The sequence below is a fragment of the Bufo gargarizans genome, chromosome 5 (assembly GCF_014858855.1).
Source record: "Bufo gargarizans isolate SCDJY-AF-19 chromosome 5, ASM1485885v1, whole genome shotgun sequence".
In the NCBI taxonomy this organism is placed as follows: domain Eukaryota; kingdom Metazoa; phylum Chordata; class Amphibia; order Anura; family Bufonidae; genus Bufo; species Bufo gargarizans.
In genome coordinates this window covers 121,288,306-121,307,933 of record NC_058084.1, presented here as the reverse complement: position 1 = coordinate 121,307,933, position 19,628 = coordinate 121,288,306, and the positions used below count along the sequence as shown (strand labels likewise).

The following is a 19,628-nucleotide window of genomic DNA, read 5'->3' as shown; positions in this document are numbered from 1 at the left end:
TAACTCAAAAACACAAATGCAATTGCACTCTGCAACCAGCACTCTGCCCTGCCTTTATGCTGGATGTTGAATGAGGCATTAGTGTACATTTTGGCCAAAGCGTAATAAGCCACTCACCACGTCAAGGTCGCCTCCATGAGTGGTCCCTAACACTAGTTCCTACCTGTTATGGGCCATGACAGCCACACAAAGTCCAGGGAGTGCAGGTACAGCATGCACGCCAGGCACAGTCTGCTTTTAACCCCGTCCGGTGCCATTACAGCTTTCATCGGATCCAGGGATGCAAGTACCAACATGCATCCTGAGCCCACTATATACTTCTGGAGCCAAATGGCTACTGGTAGGCGCTATGAAAGCAGACTCAGTTTTATACTGACTTTAAAACCAGCCTCCAGGGCAGACTAACTGGTCAGGTGTGCATGGCTGCTTGGAGATCGCCACGCCTCCAATATATACTACAAAGAAAAAAATGTGGGGGTTCAGCCAGCACAACCCTGTATGCAGGTGCACATTGCAATGGCGAAATACAGATACAAACGCAAAAACACAAATGCAATCGCACTCTGCAACCAGGTAGGAACTAGTGTTAGGGACCACTCATGGAGGCGACCTTGACATGGTGAGTGGCTTATTACGCTTTGGCCAAAATGTACACCAATGCCCCATTCAACATCCAGCATAGAGGCAGGGCAGAGTGCTGGTTGCAGAGTGCGATTGCATTTGTGTTTTTGCGTTTGTATCCGTTATTTCGCCATAGCAATGTGCACCTGCATACAGGGTTGTGCGGGCTGAACCCCCCACATTTTTGCCTTGTATTAACTGTCTCTACATAATAAATGCCGTTTGCTGAAGTGAGACAATCCCTTTGAAGGTGTTGTCTAAAATTTTGACAGTGATGGCCAGTCCTCAGGATAGACCATCAATATTAGATCAGCAGGAGTCTGACATAGCACACCCCCTGCCAATCAGTTGTTACCTTGTAGCCCTGGCGCCAAAAGTTTGCGCAGGAACTACACAACTCCATCTATGTGCAGTGGACTGAGCTGTTAACTGCAACTACCAGCTCTGTCCTCTACACCAGTGTTTCCCAACCAGTGTGCCTCCAGCTGTTGCAAAACTACAACTCCCAGCATGCCCGCACAGCCAAAGGCTGTCCAGGCATGCTGGGAGTTGTAGTTTTGCAACAGCTGGAGGCACACTGGTTGGGAAACACTGCTCTACACAATGTGTAGTTTTAGCGCCATCTTCCGGCACCAGAGCTACGTTCCAAAAGCTGATCAGCAGGAATGCAGGATGTCAGACCTCTGCCTATCTGTTATTGTGGCCTATCCTGAGGACTGGCCATCAGCATCAAAATCCTGGACAACCCCTCTAAAGTTTTCTTTCTAGGTTTTATTCCTCAATAATAAACAATATCTCTGCTTACTGACACTGAATGAGAACAATTTACATGACATTCATTAAATGTATAAGGGTCATTTGACATGTGGGTTTTATCCCTTTTTTTTGGGTATAACTGTGCAGAATTGCGGTACAAGAAGTCCACTGCAGTTACACAAAATCGCTGCAAAAAAGCCACAAAACTGCAATATGTGAAAATACCTTTTGAGCCACAGAGTTCAGTTTGCACAGAATCAGAAGTACTTATGTGCCACACTCTGAAACCAGACAGCACATTGCACAGGTAGTGGCGTAGCCCCAGGCTAAAGCTGTCTGGTTGCAGTATGTATTATCGGGAAGGAACAGTTCCTTCCTGACAATTGCCTGCTCGTTCATTTACACGCAGCATTCACCTCCACAGTATGAGGACGAGTGATGGCTACTGCCATACAGATTCATTAAGGTGTCCCCATGATGGAATTTTTCACCCGATAAATAAGCATTTCGCTGGTTCATCGGGTGATCTGCGGCATCGTTAGATGGACAGCTTATCAGGAATGAGCGTTTGTATGATCGCTCGTCCCCGATAACCTGACCGACAATTGGACTATTAATTCAGTAGTCCCAAGTCCCAGATGGTCCACTGGTTACGGCTTTTAGTTTCACAGACATCTAGAGAGAAATACGGTTTGACTGTTATTGTACTGTACCGTATCTTAAGAGGTTTGTCTAGTTAAAAAAAATTAAAACACATTCTAAAGGATTGTTTCCTTGAGCCTGAAGCTAGTGTGTTTCCAGCTACCGGACTAAGTCCATATTATATAAAGCCTACTTATTGTATAAGGCTAATTTCACACTAGCGCTTGTACATCTGGAAGGCTACCTGGGAGCAGCCTGCCAGACCTCTCTGTATTTCGGCCCTGCCGGCAGCTACAGCGTTGCCGCCTGGCCCTATTAAATGTGGTCTCACTTCAGCAAATAGCATTTATTATGTAGAGAAAGTCAATACAAGGCACTTACTAATGTATTGTGATTATCCATATTGCTTTCTTTGCTGTTTGGATTCATTTTTCCATCACATTATGCATGCTCGTTTCCATGATTATGACTAGGCTTGAGGCGAGAGCAGCTTTATCTGAGCGCAGCTCCGCCTAGCTAATCCTGGCACAGCACATCATTATAGGCTACCGATGTGCTATGCCAGCATTCAGCCAAGCTCAGGATGCAGCTTTGTGTGCGCCTACTTGTACACCATTCGCTGTGGCCCCCACTACTACAGTGCAAGGAATCCATACTCTGTACACTGCTGAGAAATCAGTGATGTGCGAATATAGTGAATTTAAAGCACAGTAGAAATCAGGGCTTTGGGTGTCAAATTCTTTAATAAAAAGGAAAAATCTGTTAATAAAGTATTTTAGAAAAATTATTTTTAGGGCATTTAGAATATTTTTTTTTTTTTTAAGTTGAATGAAAGTTTAGTTACTCTTTAAGTATGACGAACCATAGGAAAATCCAGTTCAGAAAGTATTTCTTGTGGAATGGGACGTTAGAGATAATATTGCACGTTTTATTCAGGACACTTCTGTTGTAGGGCGATTTATCATCAAACTGGAGTACTTGCATTTAGCAGCACCATAGATTTTGAATGCAGCAGCAGCCGACATGATTGACTTCTGCTCCACTCATACTCATCCTGCCATGTGGCTGGGGGGTGGGTGAAGGCCCAGCGACCCTTGTTTTCTCAATTAACTAATTTATAACCTATCCAGTGGATTTGAGGCTGAAATAGTCAGTAATCCTGCCATGCTAGTCATCCTGCTATTAGGGTGGGGGTGGGTGAAGGACCAGGGTCCCTTGTTCTCTCAATCAACTAATTTATAACCTATCCAGTGGATTTGAGGCTGAAATAGTCAGTAATCCTGCCATGCTAGTCATCCTGCTATTAGGGTGGGGGTGGGTGAAGGACCAGGGTCCCTTGTTCTCTCAATCAACTAATTTATAACCTATCCTGTTGTGAAATACTCCTTTGTGTCAGTCATTCTAGTAAAAACATACCTACAAAAATGTCAACATTAAAGATGCTACTCACGCATTTCTGCAAACAGCTGCCTTCTGTCTGCCATGTTATTCCCCCTTTTCCCACAGTCTTCAATCATTCTGTAAAGAAACAATATCAGTATGAGGCACAAGTAGATGAGACAGAACAGGGAAGATATGTATTGCATGATATTACACTTCTAAAGATTCCACACATTTCCATAAGAAAAGGTCTCTACATAGCAGTTTTCTAAATTTATTAGACAACTAAAAAGATTTGGCAATTCAGTATACGTCAAAAAACTAATATGTATGGAACTAAGTAATGGTACCAATTATGATAAATTGAGCAATTATCTACAAACGTCATATTATTAGCATCACAGTTCGAGAGGGTTACTGTAACAGCACATTCACAATTATACCACAAAGACAATATGTTGCATAACACGAAGCTTCAGTTTTCAAGTACACATCCAGCTTTAAGGGACTGTTCCACAATGACAACTTAGTATAGCACTTGGCCATCTGTGGCAGTCTTAATGGAGTAGTAGTGTGCATGCTCAACCACAGATTCATTCAGGGGGACACGAAGCTGTGGGTAGGTGACAAACTGGCATTCTGGGACAACCCCTCTAACTTGAAAAGCTCAAAAGGGTCTCCGAGGTCGAGATGTGAAACTCTTTGGCAGGTCTCTCACATTAGAAGGAGATGCTTAACTGCCATGGAAGGAACAAGGTGGTCCAGCTTTCCATAACAAAATTGCGTTTCTGTAGAGTCAAAGACCATCTATTTTTGACCACTTTGTCCTGTGGGGCCACGATTTTGCTACACAGAGAGATAAATTAATTGAAATAGCCTTTACAATGTTATTTAAGGCAGTCCTCAGTGCAAGGACAATGCAAAGAGCAGCAAAGATCGGAGCTCCATTGAGCCCTGTGGTCATGAGATGGGTTACCATCACTCAAATTTGAATTTTCATAGCTTTATTAAGACGGAGGCTCCACAAGCTGTCTCCTGTCTCCACCATGAATCTGACCGCAACTGATTGAAAGCAGACTAGTTTAAAAATCCCAACTGTTGTGAAAATGCCATGGACTTTCATTCTGGAAAAACCAAGGCATTAAAAAATGTAAAAAAAATACAATGTATGGAATATTTCCCAAACCAATTTGTAATACCGAGGTGGCTTCACTGACCCATGTTCCACCAGACGAGGTAGGCAACACATCCTAGTGGAGAGCGAGTGCCCAGTTAGCTAAGCACATGTACAGCGCTGTACATTGGTGCTGGTTGGGGGATCCCCATTCTTCCCATTTCGTAGATATTAATAGCAAAAACACTGTAGCTCACTTTTATACAGATAGGTTTAGATATCTCAATATAGTTCACCATCACTTATGTATTACATAATAAATACAATATCTTCTAGACACAGTTTCTAGATAGCTAAGAACATGTGCGGTCTTCTTTACAAGGAGACAGGAAACATTTTTAAATAGTAGGAAACTAATTTGGGACACGTTGTCTCCATGGTTCTTTTCACTTGGCCTCATTAAATGTCTATTCTAGGAGTTAACATTTATCACCTATCCACTTAATACTACTCTATGAGAGTACAGAAGCAGGCGAGTATTCTCAGTATAGCAATTAGTGAAGTCCCAGCAGTTGGACCTCCACCGGTTTAACAGTTATCAGCTATCCACGGTATAGGTGATCAAAGAATACCTCTTTCACATACAGCTTACTGTGCAAATTAAAGGGGTTGTCCAGCTTCTACAACAATTTTCCCGGAGGTTCATGTGTCACTTGGGAACACATCACCTCTGCGGCACATCATGTGACCCATCCAGAAGTTTACTCACTGGAAACCAGCAGGAGCAGGACCGGACCCTCATCGCTGGAAAGGAGCAGCAGGAGGCAGAAAAGTGTATTTTTATGCTATGTTCAGCACTGTCTGGGGGAATAGGTAACATTTTGTAGAAGCTGGACAACGCCTTTAAAGACACAGTCGGGGAAAGGGGGCAGAGCTTGCCAATGGCAGAGTGAGCAGCACGAATCTCTGGTTCCTGAATATCTCCGGCTTACTTACTGCATATAGGGCACTCTTGGCTGCTATTTGGGTCGAAGGAAGAGACCCTCTTCAACACCCATGGATCGAGATTCTGGAGGTATTTCCTACTTTTTCGGCTCATCCAGCCAGCCCAAGGGTAGCGTGTCTACCAATATGACGGAGGCAGCATGTGGGGCAGCCTTGCCTGCACACACCCAGAACTCAAATTCCCCGACAAGTGGACTTTCTACACACCAGGACACTAAGACCACCGGATCTCTGGGCTCCTATGCAGCGGCAGCGAGTCCTAGACACATGAACCACCTCCTCTCCCTCCCTTTCCAGATATGCGGCAGCATCCTCCGGCTCCTCGCCCCAGCAAGGAGGCTCCCCCACCATGACACCCAGGTCATTGAGGTCGTCAGATTTAAAAGACTAAAATGGCGAGGGTAGAGGAGATAGAGGAGCTACAAGTACTTGCAGTACTAGACTCACATCATAAAGTCATAAATGACCATACTGCACAGATCCAGGATATACTAACCCACCTGGATGACATTGAAAATAGGAATCGGAGAAACAATCTCCACATCAGGGGGATCCCTGAATCAGTTTCTCCACCAGACTTAGAGACTTGGGCACACAAATATTTTGGCAAATTGCTGAATAGAGATCCTGGTCAGCCCATAGATATTGATCGAATCCACAGAGCTCTAGGCCCAAAAACAGGAGACCTTTCCTGCCCTCGTGACATTATATGCAGAATTTATTTCTACAAAGGACAAGGAAGCCATTCTCAGAGCTGCTAGAATCCCAGAGGCAACCCTTTTCAAAAACAAAGAACTCCTCATCTTGCTGGACCTTGCGAGGCACACTTGTTACGTAAAGCCCTAAAACCTTTCCTGAAAACTCTCAGGGACAGCGCCATTATCTACAGATGGGGATACCCCTTTCACCTAATTGCCAAGAAAGATGGGAAAACAGCAATTTTTAAATCTCTAGCTGATTTACCAAAACGAATGGAAGTCTTTGATCTACCATTATTGGAACTCCCTGAATGGCCAAGGCCACGCTCAGTCCACTTCAATCCACGGCGCGATAGCTGGCATACATAGGCGCCTAAGCCTCAGAAATCTTCAAAACGACCTCAAGCACCAGTAGACCGAATAGGACACTCATGGCCCCATTGACAATGAAAGGGGACAAAACTGAAGTGTTTTTTTCCGGTATTGAGACCCTATGACGGATCTTAATACCGGAAAATAGAAACGCTAGTGTGAAAGTAGCCTTACAGTGGAACAATGGAGTAGATCTGTATTATTTACTCATAAATCATCAGTGTCGTGTAGACCAGCGGTCCCCAACCGCCGGGCCGTGGCCCAGGACCGGGCCCTGGAAGATGGTTTACCGGGCCGTGGCGATCAGGGGAGTCTTTAACGCTGTACTAATGAAGCGCTTCCATTATGGTACAGAAGGACCAGGAAGCGGTGAAGGATCTGTACTCACCACTTCCTGGTCCACGGCTCGGCTATCAGCTGTGCAGGGCTGCGCACAGAGTGAGGTCTCTCTGCCGACAGCAGAATGAAGAGGATCGCGATGGTGACCAGGAGCAGGAGAGATAAGTGTTTTATTTTATTTTATTTGCACTAGGGGCTGATGGCTGACCTGGGGGACATATGGCAGGCGTGAGGGGCTGACATGAGGGGCAGGCATGAGGGGCTGACATGAGGGGCAGGCATATGGCTGGCATGAAGGGCAGGCATGAGGGGCAGGCATGAGGGGCTGGCATGAGGGGCAGGCATCTGGCTGGCATGAAGGGCAGGCATGAGGGGCAGGCCTGAGGGGCAGGCATATGGCTGACATGAGGGGCAGGCCTGAGGGGCTGGCATATGGCTGACATGAGGGGCAGGCATATGGCTGACATGAGGGGCAGGCATATGGCTGACATGAGGGGCAGGCATATGGCTGACATTAGGGGGGTTTATGGCTGACATTAGGGGCTGATAGATGGCTAAAGGTTTGGGGGTTGACCTGAGCCATTGTGGGTCTGATCTGAGGTCTGATTGCTGGTCTGACCTGAGGTGTAATGAAAAATATTTTTTCTTATTGTTCTCCTCTAAAACCCAGGTGCATCTTATAGGGCGAAAAATACGGTACAGTGCAGCAGAGACCAGTGCAGCAGAGACCATAGTCAGTTTATATAGTCGTTATATAGTGTTATATATTTTAATATGCACCTTGTGTTTTGTTATGAGTGTGAATCAGTCCTCCCCGCCCACCGCCTAAGCCCCGCCCAGAAACCCCACCCCCGCCGCCACCCCGCCCGGTTGGGGACCACTGGTGTAGACTGCAGGAACTCAACTTCAAGATACTGCCTCGGTGGTATAGGACACTGGTAAAGCTCCATCAGTCTTATCCTTCTGTACCCGATACCTGCTGGCGTTGTTCGGCGATGGTTGGCACAATGCTTCACGTCTGGTGGGATTGCCCGGGGGGGGGGGGTTCTTTTGTGGCAAGATGTTTTCACCTTATATAATTCCCTTTACCGGTCTAATATACCTCCCTCACCTACAGTAGCCTTATTATCAGTTTTTTTATGGGTCGGATCCAGCAGACTCTTTGTTTTGGCCATGAGGCAAATAATTCCCAGCAGATGGAGATCAACTGAGAGTCTTCACATGAAAGAGTTTGGGGCTGAAGATCACGATCTGGTGTCTGCCTTTGCACGGGCTTGGGAGCCTTGGCTTCAGTTCTGCATGACCTTGCAATTCTCGGATTGGCTGAACAATGGCGTTGTTCCTTCACAGGTCACCTAGATGGTCAGTATCTCTGATAAGGTACAAATTATTGCCCACCCTAACCCCTTGTATCTGTCCAGTCTCCTATGTAAGTCTGCGAGTCTGTGTTCTTTTTTGCCTGTCTTATCATTTCTATATACCTCACCCTTTGCACTTTTTAATAAAAATTATAGTGCCTTACACTGGGTTTCTACCTAAGTTACATTACATTACTGTCTCTATTACATCTGTTCTTGGTATTCCACCGTATTATGTAGCTACATTTGCCTATGATACTGCATTATGTCAAGCTTTACCGATAGAGACACAATGTTTTTGTGCCTATATTACCTTGCTATTGTATTTCAAAACGGTCTTAATAAAAAGAGATTGAACCATAAGGATAGAGTCAGGGACATTTATCAAGCCCTATACGCCACAGTTGTGGCGTAAAAAAGTCGCACATTATGGCATATGGCATTTGTGCACAGTAATTTGTGACTTTTTGAACTTCTCAGGGGGTATGGCTTCGCCCTGCCACATTTACTATTACTTTCGCCAGACAGTGTCGGAAGTTATAGCTGAAGTCTACGCCAGGCTGTAGCTGGCGTAGACTTCAGTTTCTGTTCTGGTTCAGGGCAGAGATGTGCCCGATTTGTTAAGGCTTGGATATATCTCCCCCAGTGATTTTTTTATATTCACCTTTTTTATTTTTCCATTGACATAGCTGCACAAGGACATGTTTTTATGGCATAATTTTGTGGTACATCTAATGTACTGTATAACAAATTTTTGGGGAATGACTGTAAATAATAACAGCAATTATTTTTATTGTTTTCACACTGTTCACTGCGCGGTAAAAATTATGGAGACACTTATTTATATAGTTTTTATGTTTTACGACTTTTACTTTAAAAAAATATATAAAATGATATAAGTGAGGTGCATTTAGACAAAAGTGTCTAAAGATGCACCAAATTTCTCATCTAGATTCTGGCACATCTTTAGATTGTCTAGTGTAAATTTACACTGTCCTAAATATTTAACTGGATTAGTAAATTTGCGCTAGTATATTTCTAATTAGAAGACTAAATTATTAGCTGAAATAGCAGGAAGGATTACCTACACATAAACTTGCTTCTTGGCCAGAAATATGGTATTTATTAGAGCACAAAAAAGGGCAGCTAATTATTACAACACACATTAAGTACCCTGTAGTACATCGCAAAAACAAAAGCTCAATAAACCAGGCAACAGAGCAGCTTTCTGACTTCATCATGCACTGCCATTTTGGAAAGCGACATTATAATTTCTCAGCTGAGAATTTGGTACGCTTGAGGTACTGTGATTAGACGTTTTCTTTTCAAATATAGCCGAAATTCTTGAAGGAATTATGGTTCATGCATTCTGATTTGCTGCAGAGGCTTACTACTAATCCTAGTGCTTTGCAAGTATGTACCTATTAATATTAACCAAAGTGCGTACCGCTAGCATACAAGATACCGTAAGTCTGACTGAGCCTAAAGGAAAAAGAAAAAATGTTTTTAGAGACCGCCAAACTTAATTACCCTTTCCTCGCTGCAATAAATTTGTCTACTTTTTCAGAGCCTATGTCGATAATTCACGGACCACCTAAGTACTACGTGTACAAACGACACAATCCTTTTAATCTAAGACTGATACAGACAAACATTGAACAAGGTGATTGGGGAAAAAAAATAATATATATATATTCACCTTAAACTACTGTTCTCTGATTTTGCCGCCAATATATTATTGTACAGAATGAGCACATTCTATCTTGAAAGCACAGGTTTATTTTCTTAATTTGCAATTCCCTTCCTTTACCCCTAGAAGCCATCAGCTGAATTTACAAAGCTGTACTGCTATTTTCTGCCGACAGACAGTAGAGGGAGACTGCGGGGGATATGAACAAGCCGCAGCCCTGTATATTATATTCAGGTCACTACGACAGCTGAAGACACACATTCAAATAGCAACATTATATTCAAGAAAATATGAATACATTCTGAAAGAGAAATAAACTAAGAAAGACGATCTTAGAGGGGTTTTCAGAGATTTTATATCGGATGACCTATCCTACGGCGAGCGCCACTGCCTTCTCAAAGAGCCGATCAGCGGGGGTCCCGGGTGTAGAATCCCCACCGATCAGATACTGGTGACCGATCCTGAGGATAGGTCATCAGTATTAAAATCTCAGAAAACCCCTTTAAATACATGTAGCATGATAGCCATAGCCTGATTTGATCTTTGATCAAATATGAATCTGTATCATGCACATTTTTCTATCAGGGGGTCGACCTGAAAACATAATTATAAGACCTTTAAAATAAAATAAAAACCCTGAGCTAAAGTGGTTGTCTGGGAATACAATATCAATGCCCCTGAATATGTCTAACTCCCAGCAAATCGGCTGATCAGCTGTTTGAAGGGGCCACGGTGCTTCATTGAGCACAGCGGCCTCTTCACAGCAAACCAAGCACAGCACCATACATTCTATAGTGGCTGTGTTTGGTACTGCAGGCCAGATCCATTCACTGCACCTACCGTAGGTCATGTGTCCAATTAATGTGACATCACTGGCCTGGGAAGAGTTGTCACCAGAGCACTGTGACTTCTTCAAACAGCTGATTGGTGGGGGTGCCTGGAGTTGGATCCCCACCAACCTATTATTGAGGATATATTCTGAAGATAGGCCATCAATATTACAATCCCAGACAACCCCTTTAAGCTTATTTCCACACAGAAGTGTGTTACGCAGCTTGCATGGAGATAAACTGCTGTCTAAGGCTACATGCACACAAACTTTGTTTGTTTCAGTGCTCGTTCCGTTTTTCTTGCGGATAGGATGCAGACCCATTCATTTCAATAGGTCCGCAAAAAATGTGGACGGCACACCGTTTGCTGTCCGCATCAGTATGTCCATTCCGTACCTCGCAAAATAAAAATGGAATGTGTCCTGTTCTTGTCCGTTTTAGGCATTATTACAATGGATCCGCAACAAAAAATTTTTTTTTTTTTTTTGGGACTGCAAAACACATACGGTCATGTGCATGTAGCCTAATTCTAAGGCCCCTTTCACACAAGCGAGTATTCCGTGCAGGTGCAATCTGTGATGCGAGCAAAATATGGACCCATTCGTGTGCATTGGTTTTCACGCTTCACTCTTGCGTTGTGTGAAGATCACAGCATGTTGTATATTCTGCGATTTTCACGTAAAGCTGGCCCTACAGAAGTGAATGGAGCTGCGTGAAAATCGCATCGCATCTGCAAGCAAGTGCGGATGCGATGCGTTTTTCACGCATGGTTGCTAAGAGATGTTGTTTGTATACATTCAGTATTTTATCACGCGAGTGCAAAACGCATTAAATCGCATTGCACCCACGCAATGAAAACCGAAGGCGATAGCAGGCAAAACTAAATGACTTTACCTGCGAAATTGCGCATTTTTTCCTGAACTGACCTAATCCGGACACGCTCGCCCGCAAGGGGCCTAAGAGAAACCAGAAGAATTTTTAAACAAGCTGTTTATGTAAATGAAGAAAACCACTATTGTGCGTTCAGGCCAAGTACTTTGAATGCATAATGCGTTTTGGGTGCTCGTGTCAGAGGTTTGTTTCCCTGTACATAAATATTAATATCAGCTCTGTGGCTATATCAGAGGGCTGCCTACACCGGATACAACAGCTGCAAACCCATCTATTGCTGTTATTGGGCCTGTCGATCTTCAGAGTCTCAGACTCCAAGTTAAAGCTAGACTGGAAGACCCCTTGAACAATGAATGGTTTCACACCTTAATTTTCATATTTTTAGTAAAGTGTTAAAGGAATTGTCTAGTCAAGGCACTCAAAAATTATATCTAAGTCACTATCTACAGGGGATCATTACCTAAAAAAAAAAAATTCTCAGATTTTCCAGCTTGACTGCATTTTAGCCCAGCTGTATTAGAGCAGAGGTGTGCTCTGTGACTACAGTTTAGATACAGTGCCTACAGGGAGCGTGAGGTAGTTCGACACATCTATTGTCTCATTAGTTCAGGCTGCTGCTTACTCCCTCCTGCAACTGCCTCCTCCGATTGGCTGCTGTGTGGAGCTGCCTCCTCTGATTGGCTGCTGTGTGGAGCTGCCTCCTCTGATTGGCTGCTGTGTGGAGCTGCCTCCTCTCATTGGCTGCTGTGTGGAGCTGCCTCCTCTCATTGGCTGCTGTGTGGAGCTGCCTCCTCTCATTGGCTGCTGTGTGGAGCTGCCTCCTCTCATTGGCTGCTGTGTGGAGCTGCCTCCTCTCATTGGCTGCTGTGTGGAGCTGCCTCCTCTGATTGGCTGCTGTGTGAAGCTGCCTCCTCTCATTGGCTGCTGTGTGGAGCTGCCTCCTCTCATTGGCTGCTGTGTGGAGCTGCCTCCTCTCATTGGCTGCTGTGTGGAGCTGCCTCCTCTCATTGGCTGCTGTGTGGGGCTGCCTCCTCTCATTGGCTGCTGTGTGGAGCTGCCTCCTCTCATTGGCTGCTGTGTGGAGCTGCCTCCTCTCATTGGCTGCTGTGTGGAGCTGCCTCCTCTCATTGGCTGCTGTGTGGAGCTGCCTCCTCTCATTGGCTGCTGTGTGGAGCTGCCTCCTCTCATTGGCTGCTGTGTGGAGCTGCCTCCTCTCATTGGCTGCTGTGTGGAGCTGCCTCCTCTCATTGGCTGCTGTGTGGAGCTGCCTCCTCTGATTGTGTGGGGGGAAAAAAAAAGTATCACAGACTTGCCAGGAAGCCTGTGTATACAGCGCTAAATTTCTGTTAGAGAAAAAGCAGAGAGATTATAAATTACAGGACGACATAAAGCAATAAATAGGAAACAGTAACACATATACTAAGAAGAACAGAGGTGCAACTACAGAGGGCGCAGCTGTACCCAGGAGCCAGAGGAGGCCACAAGGTCTCTCTTCCCCATATGAGATGGCACAGTAAATGAAGCATTATAGTTGGAGGGCCCCATTAACAATTCTGCATTGGGGCCCTGGAGCTATAAGTTACGCTTCTGAAGATCAATATGCCTTAGTGCTTATCCCCATTCTCACCCCTCTAGCACTCTGATATAAGCATTGGAACATTTCTTGTTCCAGTGCTTTCCTTTTAAAGAACTGTAAAAAAAAATCTGTGAAAATCACAGCAGAAAGGGTACTGTGAAAGATTTGAAAATCCGCAACACGCCCAGAGCCTGCTGTTCATGTGTGAAACGTGTCTGTTCATGCAAATTGCCATATTGTTTCTCCATACAATGAACAGTACAGACCAAAACATAATGCCCGTTTCAGTGTATGGGCCCCTATGTAAATCCGCTATGGAATCTGCCGCATGCTCCTCAGTATTCCATAGATATGGATGTGCTTATGCCCAGCACCTGATAACCCTCAGCTTGGCTGTGTGCATGAGGCCTAATCATCCAGTAACAAGTACATCAGCAGGACCAACATGTATAGGGGCTCTGGAAATGGCTGGATATCAGCAAAGTGTGTATGTATATGAAGTCAGAGGTCTTTGAATGGACCATGAGCTGCTTCTGAAAGTCACATGAATACCTTTTTATTATATTATAATCTGACAGCTGTGTTTAGTAACGGCTGGAACAGAAGGCTATCTCAGTTGTCTTTCGTTAGTTATTCTAGACAGCATTTTCACTAACCAAATAATGTCAACTAAAATGACATTTTCATGGGTCCTGCTGTACACAAAGCTGGCTTCCAGCTCACAAGAAGGGACCCTTAAATAGCTATGAATAATGCTCTTCTCATCCTCGCTGTGCAGGAAACAAGGGAAAATGCTTAATTCATAGGAATCAAAAATGCGTTTATGAATTATTTAAGATTTTTGCAAGTCAATGTGATTTCCACATTCTTTCAGAGATATCCATGCACAGGTTGTGCTCCTATAGAAGTCTATGCAGCACAGACATATAATGCAATCAGCAAGGAAGGTTGATACATAATGTTCAAATTCCAATGCCGTTGACAAGAATTAACATTTCTTTATTCTTATTTTTCATCAAGACAAATGCAGAAACCTACATTTAGCAACTAATAACCTGGCCTGAAACTATTTTGAAAAAGGACTATTTATAATACTTGTCAATCCCTATTTGAGGGTACTATTTCTCCTTATGTAAAGTGTAGATGTAGTAGACGTAAGAATAGTAAGCTTAACTTCCTTTTCTTTTTCGAAAGAGCTAATTTGCCAACTTTTTTCCCCAGAGGAGCACTGTCTGGCCTATAAGACTCCTTACATTAGGCGCCCTCCATAAGGAGAAACAGACTCCTCCCTGAATCCTGACGAAGGCCTCTCACCCAGTTAATGGGTCTGTGCCTCAAGATAGGTCATCAATATTTATTAACAACTGTCTGTAGATGAGGCACTAGCTTAGCTATTATCCAAGTTATGCCTCAAGACCTGTTTAAAAGGTCAAGCATTGACTTTTATGATAGCTACCTTACCTTTAGTGGCATCAGAGGTTCAGCTTCCTTTTCTTTTTCGAAAGAGAGCCAATTCAAATATCAATCCCTACGTTTTGAACACTCCCCGAGATACAGTAGACACAGCTGGACCTTTAAGAACATTTTTCAGGCTTTAATATGTAATATCAAGCCAATATCTAAATAATTTGGGACACAGTTTTTTCCCCATTATTCCCAATTTACTTCTTGAGCAATTTGAAATCTCCATAAATCCTATACGACATAAACAATTTGGGTGTTAAATGCAATGTGTTGATTAAAACAAAATAAGAATCCTTGCGCGAGTCCCTGAAGGATACAACATACATCATGTCTTATCACTTCTGACCAAATATATTCCTGCATTTAGACCATTTATCCTTCCATTGTAACACCAAGTCAGAATTTTGTGAACCTAATGACCCCTTAGAACATCTAGATATAAACCCTTTGAATTTATCATCTGCCATAATCGTATCCGAAACTTCATATTTACATGTTTTAAAAATGAATGTTGGTTTTTAACTATATTAGCTAGGGTCTTACCCACTTTTTCACCCTCTGAAAAGAACTTAGTCCCCTGGAAAAATAATGTTGTTTTAGATTTTTCAATGTATATATCTTTACCTCTCTCTTGTTCCTACTCCCATTTTTTCAGCTTTTCTATTGAGGGATCAACCGCACAACTCGCTTTTGCTTCTTCTAACTTGTGTTCTGCTAACCAGTTTTTTTCTCGAATAGTTCACTTTATTAAACAAAATTCCTCTCAAAAAAGCCTTCGTCGCATTCCATACCACTTGTTTATTAGTTGAATTTTGGTTGACATGAAAAAAGACCTTCAGGTCTTCCTTATCTTTTAACCAGTTAGCCAGTGAGAATTCAACTTAAATAGTAAGGGGCCCTGCTTAGTCATAAGCTCAAACTCTATAACAAGAGAACAATGATCTAATAGGGCCACAGGGACATCATTTATTTTTGTTATATTATTTCCCAGCAATTTTCTATTTCCCAGGATCAAATCTATCTGTCACGATGGGGAGTGGGGGAAACTCCCCACCGTACAATGTGGAGCAGGCAGACAAGCAACTAGGCCAGAGGCTGGGATAAGGGAGCAGGTCACCTCCTATTGCTTCCCTAACTCCTACCCATATGAGCGGACCTGGATGGTAGGACGGCTCACACCCAGGAACCTAGGACCCTGTCGCCCTGATAATCCCTCAAAAATAGGGAAAAGGCTGAGGCGACCAGTTCTTCCATTACACAGAATCACAGAAGTCTCAACTGGCCTAAATGCCAGGATCGGCAGGTAAGCACACAAAACAACCACTTACCTGCCGCAGCCACCATGACTGGAATCTGAGCATGAGTACTGGTGCCCACACACCATACAGGACACAGTACAAACAACCACACCCAGGTATCCAGCACACCAGTTACTGCCTGGACTCCCATGCAAACAGGATGCAGGGCGGCCCCAGGCAGAGATGCATATAGATTTGTATTTCCCCCTCCGGGGAACCCTGTTACCCCCTTCTGGAGGTCACACCGATAGAAAAGACAATGTCTAGCAAATATGCCACCAGACATGTAACAACAACCAGGCATAACACCTACCCATACTAACGACACCACACAAAGTAGGGTAGTGAAGGGAAGGAGACACTGGGAAGACAAAGGAGAAACATTGCTAAGACCTTGATGTACCACAAAGTGGCCCTCAAGCACTGGGCAGATGGAATAAGCCGAACATGAGCAAAGTTCCAGCACCAACAAAGGCTGGAGGACAACTAACTCCAGCCTTTAAGCCACAGGTTAAATAAACCAAGGGGCCACACCCAGCCTGGGAGTTAACCCCTACAGAACAAGACAGGGAGGAAACTAAGATAAAAGGGGAAGTGCACAAACATGCAGAGAAACAGACACGTTGTCCCTGGCAACAGAATGCACCTGCCACAGCAAGCAGCAACAAGATCGTGACACTGCCATGACACTATCCTTGACCAAGTTTGATGTGTTTTTGAGTAACAGGAAATATGTAAATAACAAGAGAGGGGTTAATCACTTCTCTTAAAAACTCCTAAAATCAATAGACATACTGCCCATACCCACTGGAGGGCAAGTATGTATCCTCTATATGGCAGCCTTAAAATTATTACGGGGCATGTTTGATAAGGGGAAAACTTTTTCTCACAAAATTTTCCCCTTCTGCGGTTCACTGACCATTTGTAACAAGTTTTTGAGTTGATTTATTCCCTTACCCCTTATTATTTCTTCAATGCAATTTATTACTTTTGGTCAGTTTGAACGTTTACTCGCCAGAAGTTATTTGGTACCAGTGTCGAACTACATCCCATGAAGTACACCAAGGCACCTGGTTTGGTGAGATCATTCAATTTTTTCTCCATTGTGTTCTATGGGCCTTGTATGTCTTTTGTGGTGTAGCGCAACTATTTTTATTATAATAACGAGTAAAAGTTACGTTTTATCTCCCTTTTTCCCTTTAGGGGTTTGCGGTAGCATTTTTTGAGTAACAAGAATAAACTCTTTCTTCCGGATTTAATAAACGCCAAACATCCACCCAGTCAAACTCCGCTATTAAGTTGGCCAGGTTAGTGTTATGGAGAGAAGTCTTACTATTAGTTAATCTATCTTTAATTGGATCCATCATCGTATTATAATCTCCTACTGCAACCAATACACAATCCTGCCTATCTAGCATATATTTCTGCAAATCATAGAGTACATCGGGGCAGAATATAAATATTTGCTATCACCATCTGTACATCGTTTATACTACACTGTAAAAAGAGATACCTGCCGCCGTTATCTGCCTTACATGCCACAAATTCATAATTAAAGAGGACCTTTTACTAGTCCTGACGTGCCTATTTTAATAGCTACATGCATTCCCCACATGCTAACAATTCTGGAGTATCTATTCTTATGGCTCTATGTTGTACCATTCCTTTATTATTTCTACTAGAAGTTATGAATGAATTGCTATTAGCCTTCAGTAAGGGTACAGAGGGGAGGTAACAAGTTGGGGGGGGGGGGTGTACCTGCATAGACTGACAAATGCAGCACTGATTGGAGTCAGTCTGTGCAGGTACACCCTCCCCAACTGGTTACCTCCCCTCTGTACCCTTACTGAAGGCTAATAGCAATCCATGCATAACTTCTAGTAGAAATAATAGGAATGGTACAACATGGAGCCATAAGAATAGATGCTCCAGAATTGTTATTACATGGGGAATATATGAAGCTATCAAAACAGACATGTCAGGAGAGGTGAAAGGACCTCTAACTTTATTATGCGCTAAAATGGATACTCTTCTCGAATAAGATGTACAGTATAAATCGAATGATAACAACCCTCTATCCATCTTTTTTCCAACCACCTCACAGAAAGAAAAAAAAATAATATGTTCTCTTCTGTGGAGTAATCGTATTTCAAAAACTTAGAAAAGATTGTGAAATATGAAATTCTTTAGATGGTAACCTCATCTGTAAAGAGGTTATCAGGCGGATTATATATAAAAAATTGTCTCAGAGCAGTGTAAAATAATAATTCTTACTGATCGCCTGCTGCCTCCTTGGTCTCCCGTTGGTCTTCACTTCCTGTTCCCTCTGGACATGCACAAAATAACTGCTTTGCCAATCACTGGCAGGGACCAGGGACGCCTAGGAACGTGAAAGAATGTTCCTAGAAAGGTAGTTTATCTAAACTCGGAAAGAGCAGTGAGACTATGGAACTCTCTGCCTGAGGAGGTGGTGATGGTGAGTACAATAAAGGAATTCAAGAGGGGCCTGGATGTATTTCTGGAGTGTAATAATATTACAGGTTATAGCTACTAGAGAGGGGTCGTTGATCCAGGGAGTTATTCTGATTGCCTGATTGGAGTCGGGAAGGAATTTTCCCCCCTAAAATTTGGAAAATTGGCTTCTATCTCACAGTTTTTTGTTTTTTTTGCCTTCCGCTTGATCAACTTGCAGGATAACAGGCCGAACTGGATGGACGAATGTCTTTTTTCAGCCTTATGTACTATGTAATGGGGTTGACCCACAATTACATCTTATTCATTTCGTAAAGCCTAAAAAAAATTAAGCATATTTGATGTTGTCATGCTATTAAATAATCCAGTGAAGTTATGACATTTTCTAACACAGTATGGTGCCACCTGGTATGTATACTGAACTGTTGCCAGTCACTCTGCCCACAGCCAAGTCTGTGGGGAATACAGACATTTTTATTAGCTCCTCTGCACTGAGCACAGGGAACAAAGCAAGTAAGGCTTTTTAATAATTAAAAGTGATAGCTGTGCAAGTTGAATGGCTGCAAGAAGAGATCTTGAAAAGCGTGACACATGGATACAGATATAGATTGTATACTGTAATTTTTCATTATACATTGGATAGCCATTATAAAAGTGTAATATCTTTTTAAATAAAAGGCAAGTTTTCTTAAATTTCTTAGTCTGCTCCAAAATGTTTCGTGTATTTTTTTTGTAGGACACACGGATTTAGTCGTCCTGGCTCTCCCTGCACATTAATGATGCCATGGGGTTTTCTACAGCCCCTATGATTTGGATGCAGCAGGTCTGCAGGGAACATAAAGGGGCTTTTAGTGAAAGGGAACTAATTATTTCAGATCCCTGTCTCTGTACAGGATGTACCTCTGTCAGTGACAACCCAATCCTGCTGATGTCACTTTATGCAGGATTGAGCTGTGCCTTTAAACTATTTTAACAGGCATCTGGAAAAGGGACTGGACCACAAGCCCATGAACTTATGTCAAATTCGTGGAAGTGGGTTAAAGGGGGTTTTTGAGGATCAGAATATTGATGGCCTATCCTCAACATAGGCTATTAACATACTTACCAAATTTTCAGGTGGTA

At 43.2% G+C, this 19,628-nt stretch overlaps 1 protein-coding gene across 9 annotated transcripts in view; it reads left to right on the top strand.

Annotated features, from left to right (window-relative positions):
• Positions 1-19,628, top strand: part of DTNA (dystrobrevin alpha) — a 359,099-nt gene that overhangs the window by 154,710 nt on the left and 184,761 nt on the right. The gene's annotated exons all lie outside the window — the stretch shown is intronic.